Source organism: Triticum aestivum, chromosome 4A (assembly GCF_018294505.1).
Source record: "Triticum aestivum cultivar Chinese Spring chromosome 4A, IWGSC CS RefSeq v2.1, whole genome shotgun sequence".
Classification (NCBI taxonomy): domain Eukaryota; kingdom Viridiplantae; phylum Streptophyta; class Magnoliopsida; order Poales; family Poaceae; genus Triticum; species Triticum aestivum.
In genome coordinates, this window is record NC_057803.1 from 433,796,242 (window position 1) to 433,808,458 (window position 12,217).

Genomic DNA, 12,217 nt, shown 5'->3' on the forward strand with positions numbered 1-12,217 from the left:
ACTTAACCAAAAACTTACCGATTACTGCATCAGGCTGAGCTTCAACCTCCTCCACGCTAACGTGGTTCACCTGTCCCCTGTTGAAAGGGTTTGGCTTCTTCCCAGAGCTTCCATTGCTATTTCCATTTTGTATTTCAGGACATTCATTGACATAATGTCCGATCTTTGAACACTTAAATCAAGTGACTTGGCTCAAGTCCTTCTTGGCTGGGGTTGATGGGTTGGTGCGATTCTGGCCATTGCTTCCTCCATTCCCATTACCATTCTTGGTGCCATTGTGATTGTGCGAGCTACCTCCTCCATGGGTATGCTGAAAATGTCCTCCCAGTCTAGGGATAAAACGTGGCTTCTGCTAAGCTCCTGAATTGTACTTTCCTTGTCCATACTTCCTCTTGCGATTCTCAATTTGTTGCTGCTTGCCTTCAATCATAAGAGCACGGTCTACCAACTCCTGGTAGTTGTTGAAGGTTGCTACCATCAACTGCATGCTCAACTCATCATTCAGTCCTTCCAGAAACTTCTCCTACTTAGCTGCATCCGTAGCAACGTCATCTGGGGCATAACGTGCTAACTTACTAAAGTCCTCCACATACTGGCCAACTGTCCATCCTCCTTGGCGCAAGTTGCGAAACTCATGCTTCTTCATGGCCATAGCTCCTGCTGAAACATGGGCAGTACGAAAGGCCTGCTGAAACTGGTCCCATGTGACAGTGTCGACAGGGAAAGTGGCTGTGAAATTCTCCCACCATGATGCTGCGGGTCCTTCAAGCTGATGTGCGACAAACTTCGACTTCTCCGCACCCGTGCATCCTGCTGTGGTCAACTCTCTAGCTATCTTGCGGAGCCAGTCATCTTCTACTATCGGCTTGGTGCTACCGGAAAACACCGGTGGATTCAGCCTAAGAAAACCGGCTAAGTGATCTACAGGTGGTGGTGGTGGGTTGTTGTTGTTGTTCCCCTGGTTCTGATTCTGGACTAGCAACTGCTTCAATGTGTTCTGCTGCTGGATCAACTGGGTGAGCTCCGGTGGAAAAGTAAATCCGGGGTCACGTCTCGGAGGCATCTAAGGGTTTAGAAAAGATGAGATGTAAGAATAGAGGGGGTCTAAAGAGAAAACACTACCCATATGCACATGAGGCAAAAGCAAACAATTCACTTCATTCAATCAAACAAGGGCATACAATCGATCTAACTATCAAAAAAGTGCTTGGACTACTATATTTACATGATGGACTACTACTACTGATGGGGTGGTCTACTAGAAATATTCTTCGGTTGCAGACTCCATGATATCTGCTCCAGCTTCATCAACATAGTCATCATCGCTTTCGTTTGGGTCCGAGTCTGTGTCGTCGATGATGATGTAGTCTTCCGGGCTAATCTCCTTGGGTTCTTCGCCTTCATCTACTGGTGTAGGGACTCCCATAAATATCCCGTGTTAGGTCGGCATTCTTGTCCACCAATACTTCAATTTCCTCTTCATAATCTTCATGTGTAGCCTTGAGTTCTTCCTTCAGTTCCTTGATTCTTGTCCTTTCCTTCTTCAGATCTATCATGTCGGAGCACATCTGGTTCTCCTATCGTCGAATGTGCTTGTTTAATTCCTGGATAAAAGCTGCAATTGATCTATCCTTTCTGGTGCTGATCATCTCCCAGTGCTCATCTCTGCGCCCACAAATCTGGTAGATAGTATCCTTGAGATCATTGCGGTAGACTTCTCCAATGCGTCCCATGGCGATGTGAGCTGCCATGCTCTTCCCTAGACTCCAAGTTGGTGCATCAAAAGAAAACTCTATGGGCTCAGTGACTGGCATGAACGTCCTTCCTGGAACTTGAACTTGAATCATCCAGCGCTCTTCTTCAGGTAAAGTGGCATTGTAGGTTCCTGTGAAGCTGGGTACTCATATGTTCAGGTATCTAGTGACTTCCTTCAAGTGACGACCAAAGGGTGTATCTTCATCCGGTTGTGTGAACTTGTTCCTTGCATCCGCCATCCTAAAAGAGTAGAAAAGATGAGAGGTCAGAAAGGAAGAGAGTGAATAGTGATCTAGGTCTTTAGCTTAGTGGCTGTGTCCTACTGTCAGTGTGTGCTCTGATACCATCTCTGTAGCGACCAGACCTCAAACAGTCTGATCTCTGTGATCCGGTGTCATCCCTGGATCAGTAATGCTGACACCACACAGTACTCGGAGGATTTATAACAGAGTAGCAATCACACACTTATTACATCGAGGATCTCCATAGAGAACTTATAACAATAAATAGGGCTTAAGGCCATCTAATAACGATAACAGCGGAAGGCTTGGAATATAAGTGAGTCCATCAACTCCAACGGCATCACTGAGTATAGAACCACGACCTAAAAACTCCTTAATCGTTGTCTGAAAAGTCTGCAACATTAACGTTGCAACCCGAAATGGGTCAGCACATGCAATATGCTGGCAATGTAACACATAGAGAGTAATGGAATGAAACAGCTATACTATATGCATATTTGGCTGGTGGAAAGCTCTATGGTTACAGTTTTGCGTAAAGCCAATTTTTCCCTACTTCAAAGGAATAAATTTATTTAACTATCATGGTAGTTGTTAAACATTGAGAATGGTTGACAGCATCCTCAATCCCAATTAAGCATCATCATTAAACAAAGCCCAACAAAATTAATTTAGGGTAACATGTTGAGATTCACATGATAATCCAAGTACTAGATACTCAAGATGTCCGTAACCGGGGACACGGCTAACCATGATTAGTTTATTACACTCTTCAGAGGTTTGCGCACTTTTCCCCACAAGACTCGATCGCCTCCGTTTGGTTTCTCGCACTACACGGTTTTTGAGAAGACGGATGACCGAGACATAGTCTTTCAAAAGTGCTAGCACCTTACGATCGGGTAGACCGTACCACCTACATCCCCTATATCTGCTAGTCTACCACTGTAAGAGTTCGCACGACTTAGTCAACTATGCTAGAGCACATAATAGCTTGTGGCTGCACACGGAAGTTTCTAGTATGAATAGTCTCATGATCCCTTTGAGCCTGGGTGGCGGTCTAAAAGAAAACAGGCAAGTCCTGGAATACCCAGGTGCCTCAATGCACCCAGATGTGTGTTTAAGTTGCCACCTTAGATAAACCATTAATTAACAAACTCACATCTGTCATGGATATCACTCACCCAATCCACGTCTACTAGCATAGCATGGCATAATAAGCAAATGTAGAAGTAACTCCCAAAGGTTTGATAATAAACAGGTAATAGGTACTACCTCAACTACTTCCCATCCCACAATTTAATTGGATCATAATCATGCAATGTGTGAGGACTGATCTAATGCAATAAAACTGGGTAGTAGGAAAGGTATGATCAAAGTGTTACTTGTCTTGCTGATGATCCGGGAAACCTAGCGATTCGAAGTAAGAGGCGGCGCACTCCGGGTATTCTATCGCAGACAAACAAACAAGCATACAATAAGTACTCATCTAATGCACAGGTAAAAGTCAAATAAGAGATCTAACCAGAAGGTTCAACTTAAGAACTCCGGTTTGCAAAAAGAATCAAATCGAACGAAGCAACGAAAGTCAAACGGCGAAAGAAAACAACTTCATTCTACTATTCTGGATCTAAGGAAAATTTTACAGTAGCAAAAACTTGTTTAAGTTGGTTAAATGGATAGCGGGTTTCGAGACGAAACTCCAGGCGCTTGAATCGCCTGATTCCGATAAACGAGCAAAAAGTTATACTAAGACAAAAATCGGATCAGGAATCGCAATCAGAAAAATCGCGGGTTAAATCCGAGAAAAAGAAAAACGACGAACGTTCGTTAGAACGAACGAACGGACGAACGCTCGCTATTTAAATAAATCGGAAAACCAATCTATTTAAAAAAACCGAAACTAAAAAAACCGACGGAAAAACCGAACAGTTTTTCAAAAAAAAAAAAAAAACTGGCGCGGAAATCGAGGCGACCTCGGGCGGCGTGTCGGTGGCGGGCGGTGCGGCAGCGCGGCCGCGGCGGCGGGGCAGTGGCGGCGGGTGCTGGGGGCGGCTCGACTAGGGTTTGGCTGGGGCTGGGCCTCCCCCCGGCTTATATAGCCTAGTCGGGCCGGAGTCCTAGTCGGACGCGGCCCGTTAGGTCGGTTCGTTTTTTAAATAATTACGCGCAGAAAAAGAAAATACTAAATGGACACCAAAAATCCCAAAATAAATTTTCCCGGGCTTCTAAAATCAAGCCGCACAAGGTGAACATTTATTTGGGGCCTAAATGCAATTTTGAAAAACACACATTTTTCCTAAATTCAAATAAAATAATGAAAAACTCCGAAATAAAATCTTATTTGATATTATTGTTAAATCCTCAATATTTCTTTATTTTGGGAAATTAATTTTATTCCCTCTCTCATATTTTTGTAATAGAAATAATTGACGATAAAATAACAAAATCAAATGATCCTATTCTCAAAATTTGAGAAAACTCAAATATGAAGATAACGAAATCCCCAACTCGCTCCGTGGGTCCTTGAGTTGCGTAGAATTTCCAGGATCAACCAAAATGCAAAATAAAATATGATATGCATTTATGATCTAATGTATAACATTCCAAATTGAAAATTTGGGATGTTACACCTCCCCTTCCTCCCCCTCTCCTACTAGGACTAGAAAAGAGGGGGAATCCTACTTGGAGTAGGATTGCCCCCTTGGGCGCGCCTCCTCTTCCTTGGCCGCCCCCTTCTCCTCCCCCTCCTTTATATACGGGGAGAGGGGCACCCCTTGTAGACACAGCAATTGATTTGTTAATCTCTTAGCCGTGAGCGGTGCCCCCCTCCACCATAATCCACCTCGGTTATATCGTAGCGGTGCTTAGGCGAAGCCCTGCATCGGTAGCTTCATCAACATCGTCACCATGCCATCGTGCTAACGAAACTCTTCCTCGAGCTCGACTGGATCGTGAGTTCGCGGGATGTCACCGAGCTGAACGTGTGCTAAACGCAGAGGTGCCGTACGTTCGGTGCTAAGGATCGGTCGATCGTGAAGACGTACGACTACATGAACCGCGTTGTTATAACACTTCCGCTTAACGGTCTACGAGGGTACATGGACGACACTCTCCCCTCTTGTTGCTATGAATCACCATGATCTTGCGTGTGCGTATGATTTTTTTTGAAATTACTACGTTCCCCAACAGTGGCATCCGAGCCAGGTTTATGCGTAGATGTTAGATGCACGAGTAGAACACAAGTGAGTTGTGGGCGATACAAGTCATACTAATTACCAGCATGTCATACTTTGGTTCGGCGGTATTGTTGGATGAAGCGCCCGGACCAACATTACGTGTATGCTTACGCGAGACTGGTTCTACCGACTCGCTTTGCACACAGGTGGCTAGCGGGTGTCAGTTTCTCCAACTTTAGTTGAACCAAGTGTGCCTACGCCCGGTCCTTGAGAAGGTTAAAACGGCACTAACTTGGTGAACTATCATTGTGGTTTTGATGTGTAGGTAAGAACGGTTCTTGCTCAGCCCGTAGCAGCCACGTAAAACTTGCAACGACAAAGTAGAGGACGTCTAACTTGTTTTTGCAGGGCATGTTGTGATGTGATATGGTCAAGACATGATGCTATATTTATTGTATGAGATGATCATGTTTTGTAACGGAGTTATCGACAACTGGCAGGAGCCATATGGTTGTCGCTTTATTGTATGCAATGCAATCGCCCTGTAATTGCTTTACTTTATCACTAAGCGGTAGCGATAGTCGTAGAAGCAATAGTTGGTGAGACGACAACGATGCTACGATGAAGTTCAAGGTGTCGCGCCGGCGATGATGGTGATCATGATGGTGCTTTGGAGATGCAGATCAAAGGCACAAGATGATGATGGCCATATCATATCACTTATATTGATTGCATGTGATGTTTATCCTTTATGCATCTTATTCTGCTTTGTTTGACGGTAGCATTAAAAGATGATCTCTCACTAAATTTCAAGGTAAAAGTGTTCTCCCTGAGTATGCACCGTTGCCAAAGTTCGTCGTGCCGAGACACCACGTGATGATCGGGTGTGATAAGCTCAACGTTCATCTACAACGGGTGTAAGACAGTTTTACACACGCAGAATACTCGGGTTAAACTTGACGAGCCTAGCATATGCAGATATGGCCTCAGAACACTGAGACCGAAAGGTCGAGCATGAATCCTATAGTAGATATGATCAACATAGTGATGTTCACCATTGAAAACTACATTTTACGTGATGATCAGTTATGGTTTAGTTGATATGGATCACGTGATCACTTAGATGATTAGAGGGATGTCTATCTAAGTTGGAGTTCTTAAGTAATATGATTAATTGAGCTTAAATTTATCATGAACTTAGTACCTGATAGTATTTTGCTTGTCTATGTTATTGTAGATAGATGGCCCGTGTTGTTGTTCCGTTGAATTTTAATGCGTTCCTTGAGAAAGAAAAGTTGAAAGATGATGGTAGCAATTACATGGAATGGGTTCGTAGCTTGAGGATTATCCTCATTACTGCACAGAAGAATTATGTCCTGGAAGCACCGCTAGGTGCCAAACCCGCTACAGGAGCAACTCTAGATGCTATGAACGTCTGGCAGAGCAAAGCTGATGACTACTTGATAGTTCAGTGTGCCATGCTTTACGGCTTAGAACCGGGACTTCAACGACGTTTTGAACGTCATGGAGCATATGAGATGTTCCAGGAGTTGAAGTTAATATTTCGAGCAAATGCCCGGATTGAGAGATATGAAGTCTCCAATAAGTTCTACAGCTGCAAGACGAAGGAGAATAGTTCTGTCAGTGAACATATACTCAGAATGTCTGGGTACCATAACCACTTGACTCAACTGGGAGTTAATCTTCTTGTTGATAGTGTCATTGACAGAGTTCTTCAATCACCGCCACCAAGCTACAAGAGCTTCATGATGAACTATAATATGCAAGGGATGGATAAGACGAATCTCGAGCTCTTCGCAATGCTAAAAGCTGCGGAGGTAGAAAACAAGAAGGAGCATCAAGTGTTGATGGTCAACAAGACCACTAGTTTCAATAAAAATGGTAAAGGGAAGAAGAAAGGAAACTTCAAGAAGAACAACAACCAAGTTTCTGCTCAAGAGAAGAAACCCAAGTCTGGACCTAAGCCTGAGACTGAGTGCTTCTACTGCAAAGGGACGGGTCACTAGAAGCGGAACTGCCCCAAGTATTTGGCGGATAAGAAGGGTGGCAAGGTGAACAAAGGTATATGTGATATACATGTTATCGATGTGTACCTTACTAGAGCTCGCAGTAGCACCTGGGTATTTGATACTGGTTCTGTTGCTAATATTTGCAACTCAAAACAGGGACTACGGATTAAGCAAAGACTGGCTAAGGACGAGGTGACGATGCATGTGGGAAATGGTTCCAAAGTCGATGTGATCGTCGTCGACACGCTACCTCTACATCTACCTTCGGGATTAGTTTTAGACCTAAATAATTGTTATTTGGTGCTAGCGTTAAGCATGAACATTATATCTGGATCTTGTTTGATGCAAGCCGGTTATTCATTTAAATCTGAGAATAATGGTTGTTCTATTTATATGAGTAATATCTTTTATGGTCATGTACCCTTGAAGAGTGGTCTATTTGTGTTGAATCTCGATAGTAGTGATACGCATGTTCATAATGTTGAAGCCAAAAGATGCAGAGTTGATAATGATAGTGCAACTTATTTGTGGCACTACCGTTTGGGCCATGTTGGCATAAAGCACATGAAGAAACTCCATACTGATGGACTTTTGGAATCACTTGATTATGAATCACTTGGTACTTGCGAACCATGCCTCATGGGCAAGATGACTAAAATGCCATTCTCCGAAACTATGGAGCGAGCAACATATTTGTTGGAAATCATACATATTGATGTATGTGGTCCAACGAATATTGAGGCTCGCGGCGGGTATCGTTATTTTCTCACCTTCGCAGATGATTTGAGCAGATATGGGTATATCTACTTGATGAAACATAAGTCTGAAACATTTGGAAAGTTCAAAGAATTTCAGACTGAAGTGGAAAATCATCGTAACAAGAAAATAAAGTTCCTATGATCTGATCGTGGAGGAGAATATTTGAGTTACAAGTTTGGTCTTCATTTGAAACAATGCGGAATAGTTTCACAACTCACGCCACCCGGAACACCACATCGTAATGGTGTGTCCGTACGTCGTAATCGTACTTTACTAGATATGGTGCGATCTATGATATCTCTTACTGATTTACCGCTATCGTTTTGGGGTTACACTTTAGAGATAGCTGCATTCACGTTAAATAGGGCACCATCTAAATCCGTTGAGACGACGCCTTATGAACTATGGTTTGGCAAGAAACCAAAGTTGTCGTTTCTTAAAGTTTGGGGCTGCGATGCTTATGTGAAAAAGCTTCAACCTGATAAGCTCGAACCCAAATCGGAGAAATGTGTCTTCATATGATACCCAAAGGAGACTGTTGGGTACACCTTCTATCACAGATCCGAAGGCAAGACATTTGTTGCTAAGAATGGATCATTTCTAGAGAGGGAGTTTCTCTCGAAAGAAGTGAGTGGGAGGAAAGTAGAACTTGAGATAACTATACCTGCTCCCTTATTGGAAAGTAGTCCATCACAGAAACCGGTTCCTGTGACACCTACACCAATTAGTGAGGAAGCCAATGATGATGATCATGAAACTTCAGATCAAGTTAGTACCAAAGCTCGTAGGTCAACCAGAGTAAGATCCACACCAGAGTGGTAAGGTAATCCTATTCTGGAGGTCATGTTACTTGACCATGACGAACCTACGAACTATGAGGAAGCGATGATGAGCCCAGATTCCGCAAAATGGCTTGATGCCATGAAATCAGAGATGGGATCCATGTATGAGAACAAAGTGTGGACTTTGTTTGACTTGCCCGATGATCGGCAAGCCATCGAGAATAAATGGATCTTCAAGAAAAAGACTGACGCTGACGGTAACGTTATTGTCTACAAAGCTCAACTTGTTGCGAAAGGTTTTTGACAAGTTCAAGGAGTTGACTACGATGAGACCTTCTCACCCATAGCGATGCTTAAGTCCGTCTGAATCATGTTAGCAATTGCCGCATTTTATGATTATGAAATTTGGCAAATGGATGTAAAGAAAGCATTCCTGAATGGATTTCTGGAAGAAGAGTTGTATATGATGCAACCTGAAGGTTTTATCGATCCAAAGGGTGCTAACAAAGTGTGCAAGCTCCAGCGATCCATTTATGGACTGGTGCAAGCCTCTCGGAGTTGGAATAGACGTTTTGATATTGTGATCAAAGCATATGGTTTTATACATACTTTTGGAGAAGCCTGTATTTACAAGAAAGTGAGTGGGAGCTCTGTAGCATTTCTAATATTATATGTGTATGACATATTGTTGATTGTAAATGATATAGAATTTCTGGATAGCATAAAAGGATACTTGAATAAGAGTGTTTCAATGAAAGACCTTGGTGAAGCTGCTTATATATTGGGCATCAAAATCTATAGAGATAGATCAAGACGCTTAATTGGACTTTCGCAAAGCACATACCTTGATAAAGTTTTGAAGACGTTCAAAATGGATCAAACTAAGAAAGGGTTCTTGCCTGTGTTACAAGGTGTGAAGTTGAGTAAGACTCAATGCCCGACCACTGCGGAAGATAGAGAGAAAATGAAAAGTGTTCCCTATGCTTCAGCCATAGGCTCTATCATGTATGCAATGCTGTGTACCAGACCTGATGTGTGCCTTGCTATTAGTTTAGCAGGGAGGTACCAAAGTAATCCAGGAGTGGATCACTGGACAGCGGTCAAGAACATCCTGAAATACCTGAAAAGGACTAAGGATATGTTTCTCGTTTATGGAGGTGACAAAGAGCTCATCGTAAATGGTTACGTCGATGCAAGCTTTGACACTGATCCGGACAATTCTAAATTGCAAACCAGATACATGTTTATATTGAATGGTGGAGCTATCAGTTGGAGCAGTTCTAAACAAAGCGTCATGGCGGGATCTATGTGTGAAGCGGAGTACATAGCTGCTTCGGAAGCAGCAAATGAAGGAGTCTGGATGAAGGAGTTCATATCCAATCTAGGTGTCATATCTAGTCCATCGGGTCCAATGAAAATCTTTGGGACAATACTGGTGCAATTGCCTTGGCAAAGGAATCCAGATTTCGCAAGAGAACCAAGCACATCAAGAGATGCTTCAATTCCATCCGGGATCAAGTCCAGATGGGAGACATAGAGATATGCAAGATACATATGGATCTGAATGTTGCAGACCCGCTGACTAAGCCTCTTCCACGAGCAAAACAAGATCAGCACCAAGACTCCATGGGTGTTAGAATCATTACTATGTAATCTGGATTACTGACTCTAGTGCAAGTGGGAGACTGGAGGAAATATGCCCTAGAGGCAATAATAAAGTTATTATTTATTTCCTTATTTGATGATAAATGTTTATTATTCATGCTAGAATTGTATTAACCGGAAACATAATACATGTGTGAATACATAGACAAACATAGTGTCACTAGTATGCCTCTACTTGACTAGCTCATTGATCAAAGATGGTTAAGTTTCCTAGCCATAGACATGAGTTGTTATTTGATCAACAGGATCACATCATTAGGAGAATTATGTGATTGACTTGACCCATTTCATTAGCTTAGCACTTGATCGTTTAAGTTTACTGCTATTGCTTTCTTCGTGACTTATACATGTTCCTATGACTATGAGATTATGCAACTCCCGAATGCCGGAGGAACACTTTGTGTACTACCAAACGTCACAACATAACTGGGTGATTATAAAGGTGCTCTACAGGTGTCTCCGATGGTGTTCGTGGAGTTGGCATAGATCAATAATAGGATTTGTCACTCCAATTGTCGGAGAGGTATCTCTGGGCCCTCTCGGTAATGCACATCACTATAAGCCTTGCAAGCAATGTGACTAATGAGTTAGTTGCGGGATGTTGCATTACAGAATGAGTAAAGAGACTTGCCGGTAACGAGATTGAACTAGGTATTGAGATACCGACGATTGAATCTCGGGCAAGTAACATACCGATGACAAAGGGAACAACGTATGTTGTTATGCGGGTTGACCGATAAAGATCTTCGTAGAATATGTAGGAACCAATATGAGCATGCAGGTTTCGCTATTGGTTATTGACCGCAGATGTGTCTCGGTCTTGTCTACATAGTTCTCGAACCCGTAGGGTCCGCACGCTTAAAGTTCTGTGATGATCGGTATTATGAGTTTTTGTGTTTTGATGTACTGTAGGTAGTTTGGAGTCCCGGATATGATCACAGACATGACGAGGAGTCTTGAAAGGGTCGAGACGTAAAGATCAATATATTGGAAGCTTATATTCGGACATCGGATGAGTTCCGGGGGTTATCAGATAAATACCGGAGAACCGGGAGGTTATGGGAACCTCCCGGGGGGTTATTGGGCCTTATGGGCCCAAGTGGAGGAAGAGGAGAGGCTGCCAGCTAGGGGCGCGCGGCCCCCTAGCCCAAACGGAATTGGACTAGGGGCCGCCCCTTTCCTTCTTCTTCTCCTCCCCTTCCTTCCCCTCTCCTACTAGGACTAGGAAAGAGGGGGGAATCCTACTTGGAGTAGGATTGCCCCTCTTGGGCGCGCCTCCTCCTCCATGGCCGCCGCCTCCTCCTCTCCCTCCTTTATATACGGGGAGAGGGGCACCCCTTGTAGACACGACAATTGATCTGTTGAGCTCTTAGCCATGTGCGGTTCCCCCTCCACCACAATCCACCTCGGTTATATCGTAGTGGTGCTTAGGCAAAGCCATGCGTCGGTAGTTTCATCAACATCGTCACCGCGTCGTCTGTCGATGTACAAAAGTAGGGGATCTCCTTTTGACCCCTTTACTTGTGCGCGGGCGGTCAGAGCCACGCACCGCGGCCACACTTAGCAGGGTAGAGGAGGGAAGCCGGAGAGAAGCCGAAGCACCAAGGCAAACAAGACAACACCAAGGCCGAGAGCACAAAGAGCAGAGGGACGAAGCAGGTTCCCCCGGCAAGACCCTTGCCGGGGCAGCCTCAGCGGCCCCGACAAGACCCTTGCCGGGGAAGCTCACCCAACACCTGCAGAGCGCGCCACCCTTGACCCCACGGTCTCCAACACCATCAACCACGTCGGGCCAGGGCTCGGGAGGCACC